General features: G+C 34.6%; 1 pseudogene; it reads right to left on the bottom strand.

The window, feature by feature from the left end:
- Positions 1 to 232: 232 nt before the first annotated feature.
- Positions 233 to 14179, bottom strand: part of LOC120220863 — a 51105-nt pseudogene continuing 37158 nt past the window's right edge.

Genomic DNA, 14179 nt, shown 5'->3' with positions numbered 1-14179 from the left:
AATAAGTTCCTTCATAGTTCTTTTTAAAAGAGATTTAAAAAAAATAATTTATTTACTTTGAGAAAGAGAAAGAGAGAGCATGAACAGGAGAGGGGCAGAAAGAGAATCCCAAAGAGGCTCTGTACTATCTGTGTAGAACCCAGTGTGGGACTTGATCTAAGAAACTGAAAGAGATCATGACTGAGATCAAGAGTCTTAACTGAGCCACCCAGGAGCCACTCGTTTGTAGTTCTTAACTGACTGGGCATTCCATTGCACCATTATTGATGTCATCTAAGATGTCATGAGGGTGGTGGCCATCCACACAGATTGGACAGTCCCCAGGATCTCTTTAATGGTTCCAGAGAGTTCTCTAGCTAAAGATCTGTGCCATATCTGCCAGACAATGTTGACAATCTCATCACTTTTATTTCCAATGTGCTTAAAGTATTTCTGCTTCTTTCTGTCTCTTGGTGGTTCCTTGATGGCTTTGATAACCAGGGCAGAGGCAGAAAGAACGACTTCAATCTGTGCCTGTCTGTTCTGAATAGTCAGTTTCAGTGTAATTCTCAGACCCTTCCAAGCACCAGTTGCCTTAGAGATGTCATCAACAAACTTTTTTGGAGACAAACGCAGGGTGCTGACCTCTGGGGCCAGGAAAGATGTGGCACTGACTTCCCCACCTGTGCACCTCAGGTATATGACTTTGATCTTGTATGGTCAAACTTAGGCGGCATGGTGGAAGCAGCTGCTGTCGATGAACCTGGAATCAGGATGACCAAAGACAGGTGTATGCTCACTTCCTGTGACCCAAAGGCCAAAACTCAAAAGCCATTTTTTGTTGAGAGCTGTTTTATCACTAGTGGATGTTGTATTTAGTCAAATGTTGTTGCTTTTGTTTTGTATCTGTTGAGATAATCACATGGGGTGATCTGCATTGGTTGATTTTTTTTTTTTAATACTGAACGAATCACACTTTCCTTAGATGAATCTCACTTAGTCATAATGTATTATCTCTATATAAGTATTGTTGAATTAATTTTCTAATTAATTTTTGTGTCTGTATTCATTATAAATACTGATATGTATGGTTCTTGTAATTTTTATCTTTAATAAGTATTCTAAGGCTCTATACTGTTAATGAAGAGTGTAGGGCATTGAATGACATTATATATTAAGAAAGGTACACATTTGAACATGTGTAATATTAACTACCGAAAATGTTATCTACATTCAAGAACAAAAAACGTAATAAGAAAACACTATGACTTCAATGACAGCCTCAAATCAAAAATAAAGAGGGCAGAAAAAAAAGGAAGAAAAAAACATTGAAAAGATTTTGATAAACATAAGTTTTAGGACATTTTGTTTAAGGCGGGCCTTGTTTCTTGAATTAGTGTTCCCATTCTTCAATAGTAACTAATTCCTTTTTCCTTAATTAGTCTTTAAGGAAATGCTAGGAAGCATTTGTCTTCAAACTGTCTTTAGAAATCCTAAATTGCCTAGCTCAGTATTTGGGAAATGGTATGTACTCAGGAAAGCTTCTTTGTTTCTTCTCAAGGTTAAATACTTGGTTGGTGAATTTCTTGTAATAAGGGAAGAAAGCAAACAGCATATTCTCTCATTAGGATTATATGTATTATATATTTTCATTCAAGTCTGGTAATTCTTCCCTTAATTAGCCATCAGTGACTTTTATTGAATCACATTCTGTATTTAATTAGTATTTTTGAATTGAAGCTATGCTCATTTTACAAGTTAACTATAGAAATACCTTGTGGACATTTGACTAATATTTTAATTAAGGCATAGAGTCATATGAAAGACATACTTTCTATCTTGGATAATTGTCACCTATGATAAATAGTAAATAAAGTTTCTAATAACATGATTATGTACTGATAAATAAAGATTGTAAGCAAGTAATTATCTAATACTTTAATGAAACTCCTCCTTTTACTTTGTTTTCTTGTGTTATTTATACCTCTGTGTGAGCAAAACAAATCACCATTCAGCACAGGCATAAATCCTTTCTATTAAAAGATATGTTTAAAGGTTTGAATACATGGATTTTTTGGTCATTGCTTTTCTTTGAAATCTAGGTGCACTGTTGACTTTATACTTTCACAAAACTACTGATCTAAAGAAGGATTTTTCAAGTTATCAAATAATTATTTTTTCAAAAGATGCTTTAACCAGGACTCCTTAGTGGATTAATACATTCACTAATTATTTCCACACTTAAGGCCACTGTATGAAACCATATATATTCAAAACAATAGTAAATAAGTGATAATCTGCATGCATTAAAGCTTACACAAGCACACGAGTGGCTATAACAATGGCTTATTTCTGAGTCTGTTTTAGACAGTGTAATAACTGGAGGCACCAAAATGACCACATTATTCCCCAGAGTCTCCATTACAACACTGTACCATGGAGAGCCATGTGGATAGGGCTGTATACATGGCTGTACCCAAGTGTCAGCATGTGAATGCATATGTATGTTTCATAGAGTTTTTAATTCTTAGTCAAGTTAACAAAATCTTCAGATAAAAAATGAAAATAGCATCTGATTAATAGCATCTGCTTTAGTCTTTGAGGGCTCTCTTTAAAGTCTTTGATAGACTGCCAACCAACATCATGCCTTTCCCCCAGGGTACAAATACAAGTATTATGAATAAATATTGCTCTCATTCATAAGGAATCTGAATGTGTTGTATTGAGTGTTACTAGTTTTGGAAAAGATTCCCAGATGTCATGGGGCATTTGAGGGCTCTCAATAAACTAAGAAGTTGTTTGTTACTGTTTCTTCAAGGGATTACACATGATGATGCAAAAGATGTCAAAATACACAATCTTTTCATTTTTGTTTTCATTAGGAAAGATCCAAATACCATAGCTTCCTTAATGTTACAAAATCTGAACATGATATTTGAAATTTAGCATTAGATTTAATAAAATGATTCATTCAAAATATCAAATGCATAATTCTTTAATTCTCAAATACAAAGTTAATTAAAATAGACAAAAATGGCTTTAGTATGAATGAATAATGTAAAGAATTGGCAGAGGGGAAAGTCTGGCTTCTAAAATCTTATCACTAACCATGGATCTTGCACCAGATTGATTATTTTGCCATTATTTTCCCCAATATACAAATGTATAAAATGGGCATGATAGCCTCTATCCACAAAAGGATGCTTTAATGGATGAATAATTAAAAGAGTTTGCAAGTTCCTTTTAATTAGAATGGTTACACAACTGCCAACAAATAACCCCTTTATTCAAAATGGAATGTCCAGAGGTTAATTGATTTGCCAAGGTCTAGAACATTATCTGCATTCATCTATATTCAGATTGCTTAATACATTTCTCTTTTAAATATTCATGAGGCACCAAATTTCCAAAATCCAGTAAATTATGTAAAAGTATTTATTCTTTGTTTGGTCAGATATAATTTCATTCTTTAGCCCTCTCGTGTAAGTAAGTGAAGTAATGAATGTAACGCGTCCCTGATTACCTTGATAAAGAAGAAATACGAGGGCCACGGAATATTTGAGTTGGAGTGCGTATTTTAAAACAGTCTCACTGAATGTTGATATTCTTCTGATTATAGTTTTTAAACTATGAGAGGATTTTCATTTAATTACCTAATGCTTAGAGATAGGCTGACAATCTCCAGGTGTTAGGAATTTAGGTTTAATTAGAAGAAAACTAATAACAGTGATTTTAATACATTAGTATAATACTTTATTCTTTACTAAAGACTTCCTGTTGATTTTATCAAATAAGGTAAATTCATAAAATTGTGCACTTAAGAAAGCATCTCATTGTAAGATGATTATATTTTTCAGTTTTAATATGCATTTAAGAAAATGAGAGATCTAGGAAAATGTGAAAATAAAGTGGCTATTCATATAATGCAAGAGAAAGCAAGTAAAGAAGCAAGTTCAGTCCACTATTTTCCCACTTATGAGTGCTGTATTAATGGTAAGTGTGAGAGCTGCTGGTCAATAAAAAGAGGTACAAAAAAGCAAGCCAATATGCATCACAGTTATTTATCCTTGTCATTCAGAGTTTTTATTATTCTGTGGCTAATACTATTCTTGAAACTCTGGTATATATATTTTAGTAGATGTGACTGACAACACCACAATAATAATAACAAATTATTTTTCTTGTTTCAAGAGATATTTTTGTGTTTTTTTTTTTCTTTTTTTAAAGACATTGTTTTAAATTTATCTCTACATGCAGCATGGGGCTCGAACCTGAAACTGCGAGATCAAGAGTCACATGTTCCACTGACTGAGCCAGCCAGGCATCCTCAAGAGATTATTTTTCATTTGTTTAAACGAATACTCTGAATGAACTTAGGTGTTTGAGTTATAAAATTTATTTAAAACTAATATAACTGATTAATAGATGTTTATACATTTAATATATATATTGTCTCTTCAATCTTCATAGGAATGACTAGAAGACAAACCAAAAAGAGAGAAGACAAATAGCTTCAGATAAATATGCTCATATGTAGTTTATGTACTTATTGGACTGTAGAGGTTGTTCTAGAACTTTCTTAAGACCAAATAGTATGTGTACAGTGCTTGACAAATGGGAGGATCTCTATAAAATGGAAATAGCCTTGTTTCCAGTCCATGAACTCTATTATCCTTAGATTCTTTCCACTGGCTTCTCCTCTGAGTCTAACAAACATGTTCAACTTTTTTTCCTATTTATTACAAAGAAAGAAAGAAGTAAACCAGCCTCCCTAGCCTCCCCTGGACTACCTCTGTCTTCTCCCCAACTCCTCTGACTCCAAGGGACTTCTCTGGCTCTCCCCACCCCTCTGTCACACTAGCCCCAACCATTGTTTAAAGTAATGTATATAATCACATCTTTATTCTAATTAGCTGTAATCTTCATGAAGGTAGAGAAGATATCTCTTTTATTGGCCATTGTTCACAATATTTCTGTATGGTAAGAGTGATTTTGGTAAATATTTGCTGAATAAATGAGCTCTCACCATGTACTTGTGTTTATGTGACTTTCTCAAGCATTGCTCTACTTAAAATTCTATTTTAAATTTCGGGAGATGCACATCTCTAAAGGTAATATCAAGTATCAGGTTATTACAGTAGTTGAAATTCCTCCTCTGTTGTATGCAGGTTTTCCTAGTACTTCTGACTGCATTTTTAAATATTTTATTTGTCTTTTGCATGTTTTTCTAGCCTGTCAACTGAATTTAGATGTTTTCCCTTTAATTTCTCATTGGCTCCTTCTTCTCTAGTTATTCAGTGAGTGACCACATGCAATTTTTTCCTCTTGATTGATCATTCATGGTTTATGGCTTCCATATCTCTACTTTCAGCCCTGATCTTTTCCCAGAGCTTTAGAATCCAATTTCTACCTGCCTGTTATCCACTTCACCTAGATTATCTACTTCCAGTTCAGACCTATGGACTCACATCTTTTCGTTCGTGTCCTCTCTACATGAGAAGTTGCACATTTTGGCTGGTTTCCATCCAGCTCTCTCCACTGTTTTCCTTGCTACCTTCTGTTTCAGGCTCTTAGTATTAACCCACAAGTTACTTCTTCATTCATTGTGATTCTGACTAGTAATCGCTTCTATGTCTTTCATATTTCAAAGCTATAAGAGAGAGAAAAAAGCCTCTCTTCTAAGAATATACCTAGAACTTAGCTTAGAGAATCTTTTTGGAAGAAACAGTGAAAGAAATCATGGATTTCAAATACAAATAATGATTTATATTCCATAAACTATTTCCATACATTTATTATTTATATTTATTCCTGCAAATACTCCGTCTATGCATATGTACGTAGTTCAATTAAAAATGTATTGGGTGAAGGGCATCTGGGTGGCTCAGTCAGTTAAGCTTCTGACTTCAGCTCAGATCATGATCTCACAGTCTGTAGGTTCAAGCCCCATGTAGTGCTCTGTGCTGACAGCTCCGAGTCTGGAGCCTCTTTCAGATTCTGTCTCTCTGTCTCTCTGTCTGCCTGTCTCTCTCTCTCTGTTCCTCTCCTGTGTTCTCTCTCTCTCAAAAATTAATAAACATTAATTTTTTTTAAAAAATTTATTTGTGGGGGTTATCTTGGTGGTTCAGTTGATTAAGCATCTGACTCTTGATTTTGGCTCAGGTCATGATCTCACAGTAGGGGTCTGTGCTGATAGCACAGAGTCTGCTTAGGATTCTCTCCCTCCCTCTCTGTCTCTCCTCTGCTCTTGCTCACATGCTCTCTCTCTCAAAATAAATAAATAAAATCATTAAAAAATGCATTTTGTTTAAAAATAGTAAAAGTGATTGAAGAAGACAGGCCTTAATGACTTAGCAGCCATGCCTTGTAGAGGTGAGACCTGAAGACAACAATGCTTACAATTTCATTGGTAATAATTGCTTCAAATTGTAGATAAAAGATACTCATGTCTTAGAAGATCTTTGAGGAATTGCTGGAAGGGGAAAAATACTTTTCTCAATTTCCCATTCTGTGTGATAGGTAGTGGCTGGTAGTTGTTGCTTGGAGATATATGCTGAAATAGCTTTTGAGGTTTTACCTCCAGGCTCAGGGGGAAACAGTGTGGTACTCAAACAGTAATATCTATATGGGCACCGGGGCTGTGAAGAAAGGTTCAGTGTGGTAGCACTTTATTTGGTCAAACTAAGCTTTTTCAGGTTACCATGTGCTACCTTATCTTGACATTTGGTAAATATTCACTGTAATAATACCACTTATAATTTTACAGCTCTGGATTTGTTTCCATTTGTCCTTAACTGTCAATTTTCTTGAGTTTTACTTGTCCTCTAAAATTTTTCTCTTATGTTACATATTTTTGCAGAAGGAGCATATACCAAATATTGTCATTATTTCATAATTCCATCTAGTTAATCTAAGGTTAATTCAATTATGATCCAATTATAGAATCATATTCATTCATTCTCATTCTCCCTCTCCCTCCACCAATGGTATTATTATTTCTGATATTCCAAACTCCTTTGCTGTCTTTCTTTTTAATGCTACAGTTTTCCAATATTCTCTGAGATAGGAGAATTACTTCTGAGTTCATCAACTAAAACCTAAAGCTCAGCAACATGAAAGTGTTTGGATTACATTTATATAAGTTTAATTACTTTTACCTCTTATTTACAAGTTTACTTGCACCTTCATAGAGCTAAAGAAAATTTCTAAAAACATTTTTTTCTAAAAATATTCTTGTTTTTTTTTTCAAAGTTTAAGACTAAATTTTCAGTAAGTTCAAGAAGAGGCAAATTTATTTGTAAACTATAGTAAATAAATTATATAGGGATACATACTGGTGTGATAGAAATATGCAGTTGAATCCTTTGACTAGGTCAGTGTGTAGAGAAAACTTGATCAAAAACAGGCAATTTCATAGAATACAACCTAGTAAAACATTAAAAGAATGGTATATGTAGAACTCAGGATAGTGCTTACCAAGGATGGGAAAGGAGATATTATGTGGAAACTCATCAAGTATATTCTATGCTTATTCTTAACCTGGTAATAGGTATGCATGTTTTACTATTTAAGAACTATACATGCATTTTATGTGCCACTTCACCTACAATGTCTTAACAAGTAAAATTGATGTAAGGCCTTTAATATTCCAAAATATAAATATATTCTTCTATGTTCTTTTAGTATTTACGTCATATTTCTCAGACTTTGGATTGTATCAGAAACTTACCAAGTACTTATTTATTATCCTTTGCATGCCTCCCCAGTGATTGATTCAAAGTCAGCGGATGAGTGGATAAAGGAGATGTGAGATTATATATAATGGAATATTACTCAGCCATCAAAAATGAAATCTTGCCATTGGCCGTGACATGGATGGTGCTAGAGAGCATTATGCTAAGTGAAATAAGTCTGTCAAAGACAAATGACATATGATTTCACTCACATGTGGAATTTAAAAAACAAAACAAATGAACATGGGGATAAAAAGAGAGGCAAACCCAGACGCAGACTCTGAACTGTAGAGAACAAATTGATGGTTACAGGAGGGGAGGTTGGGGGATAGGTTAACTAGGTGATGGGTAATAAGGAGGGCACTTGTGGTGAGCACTAGGTGTTGTGTGTAAGTGATGAATCAGTAAATTCAATACCTGAAACTAACATCTCACTGTATGCTAGCTAACTGGAACTTAAATAAAATTTTGGAGCAAAAAAGAAAAAAATGAAGAAAAAGAAAACTTGTCTCTAATATTCTCCAGCAATAAAGGAATATATATTTCATTGCAGGCACTTCAGAGATAGGAATGTACAAAGATGAGCGAGTAGGGATTCATTCAGTTCATGAAGTGGCATCATTCTAGGACTGGTAGTGGCAGCAGATGCTGGCGTCATACTCAGTCATGATGCCCAAGGATAGAAAACTGTCTTTTTTCCTGGGCCATTTGATAATTGATCTTTCCATGACCTCATCCAGAAGATATTCACTTAAGTCTCATCACTGAGAAGAGGATCATATGCTCCTTATTAATCTAATTACTGATGTGGGGGAAATGATTAATATGAAAGACTTAGACTGACCATCTAGAATTAAGTCTTGTTGGGTAGTCAACTGTCATAACCATTATAAGCACTTACTATGATGTCTGACATATTGTGAGACTAAACAACATTAACTGGTATTATAGTTTCTCATATATTGCCTATATTCATAGTTTTTTTAATCCTTTTGAACTTACATATTTTTGCCACCTGCTGCAACGTTTGTATTTATCTTCATTTTTTCTGGTTTGGGAAATATAATCAAATCACTAATTATTGAATAGGAAGGTTAATGGATGTTCATCTTTTTTCTGACACCATATTTGCTTTGATTCCTTCTCACTGATTTATTGTTAAGAATGTCTCTGAGTCTTTACTTATCTCTTTAATTACCTCTTCTTGCAGTATTTCTCACTCATCTCAGGTGGGATCCATAGGGAGAAACACAGTTGAGTAAAACTGATGGAATGACTCAAGTCTTAACCTGCTGGTTGCATAACTAGAGCTCTTATGCAAAACTTTATAAAGTGTTCTCATGTAGAAAACAGTGTTTCTGTGGAGGAGCTTTGAGTGTGAAATAAGACCGGAGAAAAGAGAAGTTGGTAGCACTAGGGCCCATCACTTTTTCTACAAGTACAAAAATGTGGGGCCATCAGAAAGAAGTATCTTTCTGGATGTGTGTATTGGGGGAGAATAACAGCTCTTCAAGGATAACCAAGGCAATGCCATTCATTGTGAGGAGAGGAGGTATTTTGTCAGCACCACGACTGGAGGACAGCTCCCTGGCAGCTGCCCTGGTGTCCTCCAGTGCAGAACTGCCTCCACTGACATCCACATAAAACCCACACAGATGGATAGCCATCTTTTAAAATTACCTTCCCTGAAGAACCAGAAGTTCCTCAGTTCAAGAAATATATGAGTTTCTCAAGGCTTAGTACTAGACACTTCTCATCTCTATCCCCTTTCACTGGTTCCCAGATTTTAAATACCATCTACAGGTTCATGACTCTCAAATTTATATATCTAGTCCAGACTACACGTAGCTGTAAACTCTTTCACCTGGACACTTCTTAGGCAGACACAACCATCCACCAAAATTCACTTTCTCCTTTCCATTGTATAAGGTTATAGCTGGGAAGTGGCTGACTAACCAGACTTACATTTCCAAGCACACCCCTTTATCTGGATGCAGCCCTATGATTAATTCTCACAGTGGAATATTAGAGTGAGTGATGTTATTACTTCCTGACCAATGCCTTTAAGAAATAGGCTTGTTTTTCTTTCTACTTTCTATCTTCTTCTAAGCAACTAAGATGAAACCCAAGATAAACCTTGGATGTCACATCTTGATAATAATAATATCCAAGGTATGACAGAACTGACATAAGTCTCTGAATGACTGGATGGAATAGACCTACCCAACTTGCCAGGAAGGACTTATAAGTATCTCAAACTGAAAAATCCCCATGCTCGAATACTCCCTAGTCCTCTTCCACTCTTTCCCATTGGAGAAAATAATAAATATCATGGTCACTTATTACATACTGACTACAATTCTGGAAATATTCTAGGTGCATTAAATATATTTATTCATTTGTCCTTACAATAACTATATGAGAATATTGCTTTTAATCCAAAAAGACATCAATCACTATACCAAAGGTGAAACTGAAAGTAAGTATAAAAATACATATAGTGTTTAGTTACACAACTGGTCCCTAAAGTACCTAGTAGATAAAGAAAGAAAATGAATTCACAGTATTAATACACTTGCCTAAATGAGTAAATGAAAACTACCCTTTCAAGTGTTTAGAGTACTAATAACATAGATAATATTATTTATTAATTTTATAAAATTATAAATTATAAGATATATATATTTTATATAAATAAATAAAAATATAAATAAATATATATAATATATAAAATATAAAATATAAAATTAATTTTATAAAATTATAAAAATAAAATATCATTTATTATATTTTGAACTATGTTTTTTACCAGATTCCATAAATAAAGTATTTCACAAAATTCAAAACATGCAAACTATGCAAATTCATATGCATACATTTAGGAGGAAGCCAAAATGATACTGGTAAGCAAATTAATCTCTTATTTTCTGGAGTGAACCAGAGGTGAAGTTAGAATATAATATGGCATGAACATATGCCACATTTTCCCTTAAATCACTCACAAAGATATTTCTGACACTTAAGGTTTGAAAATGATTTGGAAAGAGATACTTTGAGATCGATTTCTCTGACTAAACTCTGGATTGTAAACATTGTATTTTTGTATTTTGCCATTTACATGTGTATATACATATATATGTATATATATGTGTGTGTGTATACATATACATACATATATATGGGTGGGTGGATGGATGGATGATGGATAGATAGATAGATAATAGATAGATAGTGAGATAGATGACGGAGGGACGTATTTCCATATAAAGTCATTCCAGAAGATAAAGTTGAAGCCCTCTAAATAAAATCAATGTGCTAACCCAAATATCAGTCTTAAGAGAATAACAGTACCTCAACATAACAATGACTGAATAAAATGGCAATACTGGGCTGAAATTATCTTCTGTAAATGGTCTTGTTTCTATTCCAATAATCATTTAAGAAATATTTAGCTTCTGCTACAAAACAGGAACTGTTACAGACACCTAGCATGTACTAGTTTTAAAAGGTTCTCATTTATGCAGATTTAAAATTCTAGACAGACAAAACAAATAAAAGCAAAAGTAAATTATATGCTACAATAAAAATCCATAATTGCCATATTTTTTTTTCAAAGAGCAGAGTAAGAAAGGGTGACCATGAAGACTTTGAGTGTAGGGATGTATATACTACTGTATTAAAATAGAGTGGATAGGATAGGCTTTATTGAGATGGTAACACTTCTTCAAATATATGAACAGAGGTGAGAGTTAGTCAAGGGGATATCTGAAGAAAGAATACTCTAGCTAGAGAAATGTCCAAGGTAAAAACCCTAACATTCCAGGCTCAGTGTGTTGTAGCTGAATAAATAATAGTGACGGTAGTAAAGATAAGAGAAGTAACAAAGAACAGGAGCTATAGGTCCTTTGAGGCAGCCATACAGATATTGGCTTTTACTCTGCATAATATCATAAACACTTACAGGGTTCTGAGCTGTAGTTACATGATCTGATTTCTGTTTTAAAAGGAGAATCATGGCTGATCTGTTGCCACTGGTGTATGTGGGTGCAGGGATATAAATAGATCTAAGTTCTTATAATCACTCAAGAAAGAGCTGGCGTTTCAAACCAGAGATGTAATAAGTAGTTTTATTTTGAATGTATTTTCAAAGTTGAGAACAGGGTGTTCTAATGGATATGAGAATGTGAAATAAAGTAGCATCAATGATAATTCACACCAATCACTCAAAACAGTGGAGTTGAAAGTAACTGACATAGAGAAAAGAAATACCTGAAAAAGACTGACTGGGATCTCCAAGGAAGTGAGTGCTTGTAGGTGGAAAGAAAGGAGGACTAAAGACTGAATCTTGGAGCATTCCAATAGTGAAGAAAAAAAAGTCCTTGTTTTAAAGGAAAGTCCACATGGAAGACTAAGAAAGAACGAGAAATTAAGTAGGAGGAAACCCAAAAGAATGTGGTGCCCAAAATCAAAGTAAAAAAGTATATTATTAAGGAGAATATGCTGTATTCTGTTAAATTGTGAATTTAAGTTGGTCAAGTCCAATGATGATGGAAGAGTAACCACTGACAGGACATGGGGGTTGAAGCCAGATTGGAGTGTGCAGGGGAAGGAATCTATGAGTTGGAGTGCTCTGAGAGAGGATAGACAGGAGAAGAGAATGAAACAGAGCAAATCTAAACATCTCTTGAGGAATTTTGCCACAAAAGAGTAGAGCAGTCACTAGTGGAAATCAAAAATGCTTTGTTTTGTTTTATTTTTAAGTCTGAAGAAATAATATATGTGTATGTTGAAAAGAAGGTCTAAAGGAGAATGTAACGAAATAAAAGACAGGGAGAGTTTTTAGAGTTAATTCTCAGAACAGCTAACATGGAATGGGTTTCAATGCATAAATGGTGGGAATGGCCACAGACAGAGGTGTGACTGTTGCGTGGCTCTTTCCTTTGTGTCTCTACCAGCCTTGGCTGGCAGAGGAACAGAGAGTGCAGGGCTCCATGGGAACCAAGCTGTGGGCCAGTCTGAAAGTGTTAGAATTCCACTGGCTGCAAGGAGTCCTCACCGGTGATGCCTAACTTTAAGGGAGTCCAGAAGTCAGGCTGTGTGACAAGGAAGAAAGAGACATGGGTTTGGTGAACAACTAATCATCCTCTCCCACATCTTTAGTTTCCTGCTACTTAAAAACAAACAAACAAACAAATGAACAAATAAATAGTGGGTTTTTTAACTGATTAACAGAATATAATGAATAAAAGAGAAAAAAAAACTTTTTAAATCCAAATTTAATAAAGTTAATGTGTGGAAAAATCTGCTTGATAGTTGCTTATTCTGAAATAATATATTCTACAATTCCATTTGTTTTTACTTAGGATAAAGAACGATTTTATCAATAATATGATTTGGGGAAAGATTTTGGCTCTTGTGTCAAACTTGTTAAGTTGGTTATTCTTTAAAATCTTTTTTAATGTTTATTCATATTTGACAGAGAGAGAGACAGTGCCCATGCAAGGGGTGGGGGCAGAGAAAGACAGACAGGGACAGAATCTGAAGCAGGCTGTCAGCACAAAGCCCAACACGGGGCTTGAACTCATGATCTGTAAGATCAAGACCTGAGCAGAAGTCAGACTTTCAACCAACTGAGCCATCCCGGTGCCCCTAACTTGGTTATTCTTTAAACAGTTTTAAATTATAGGGGTGACTGGGTGGCTCAGTCAGTTGACTTTGACTCTTCATTTCACTTCTGTTCAGGTCATGATCTTGCCAGTTTGTGAGTTCAAGCTCTGCGCTGACAGTGTAGAGCCTGCCTGGGATATTCTCATTCTCTCTCTCTCTCTCTCTCTCTCTCTCTCTCTCTCTCCCCTCCCTTGCTCTCTCTCTCAAAAATAAATACATATTTTTTAAAAATTTAGAAACTATAGCTAAGGTCAATAAGAAATGAGTGCCTTAATATTTATGTGATCATAAGAATATTAAATGGATCTTATGGGGCTTGGGGGTTGTTTGATTTTTGTTTTTTTCTTGTTAAAAGACTTTTTTATTACAGAATTCAAGTTTAAGTATGCCTTTAGTAGGATGAGGGTTCTCCAACCAACTATGGGTTAGGGTTAGGATTGGAATTGAAATGGAGTTCAGAACCAGGATAGATGTCAAGGTCAGAGGTTAGGGTTAGGTGTTAGTTTTAACAACTTTTATAAAATTTAATTGATTTCTTTCAGTACCTATACATGTTAATGTATAATGCTGCATTGGTCTAATTCTGTCAGCAAATTTGTTCAAGTTCCATTGATCAGGGGTACAGATCTTCTTGGTGCCAATATCCCATTTTAGAGATGCCCTTTTAAACAAACTTTGACTCTGACTTGGTCTTCTATGAGATTTGCCTCATTCTTTGTTGAGGAAGTTGAAATACACTTTCTAATCTCTGCTGAAGTAAACCTGAAAATCTAATGTAATTTTCTTTGAATCACCTCAAA

The sequence above is a fragment of the Hyaena hyaena genome, unplaced genomic scaffold (genome assembly GCF_003009895.1).
Source record: "Hyaena hyaena isolate Hyena2069 unplaced genomic scaffold, ASM300989v1 scaffold_732, whole genome shotgun sequence".
Classification (NCBI taxonomy): domain Eukaryota; kingdom Metazoa; phylum Chordata; class Mammalia; order Carnivora; family Hyaenidae; genus Hyaena; species Hyaena hyaena.
This window is presented reverse-complemented; position numbering and strand designations above follow the sequence as displayed.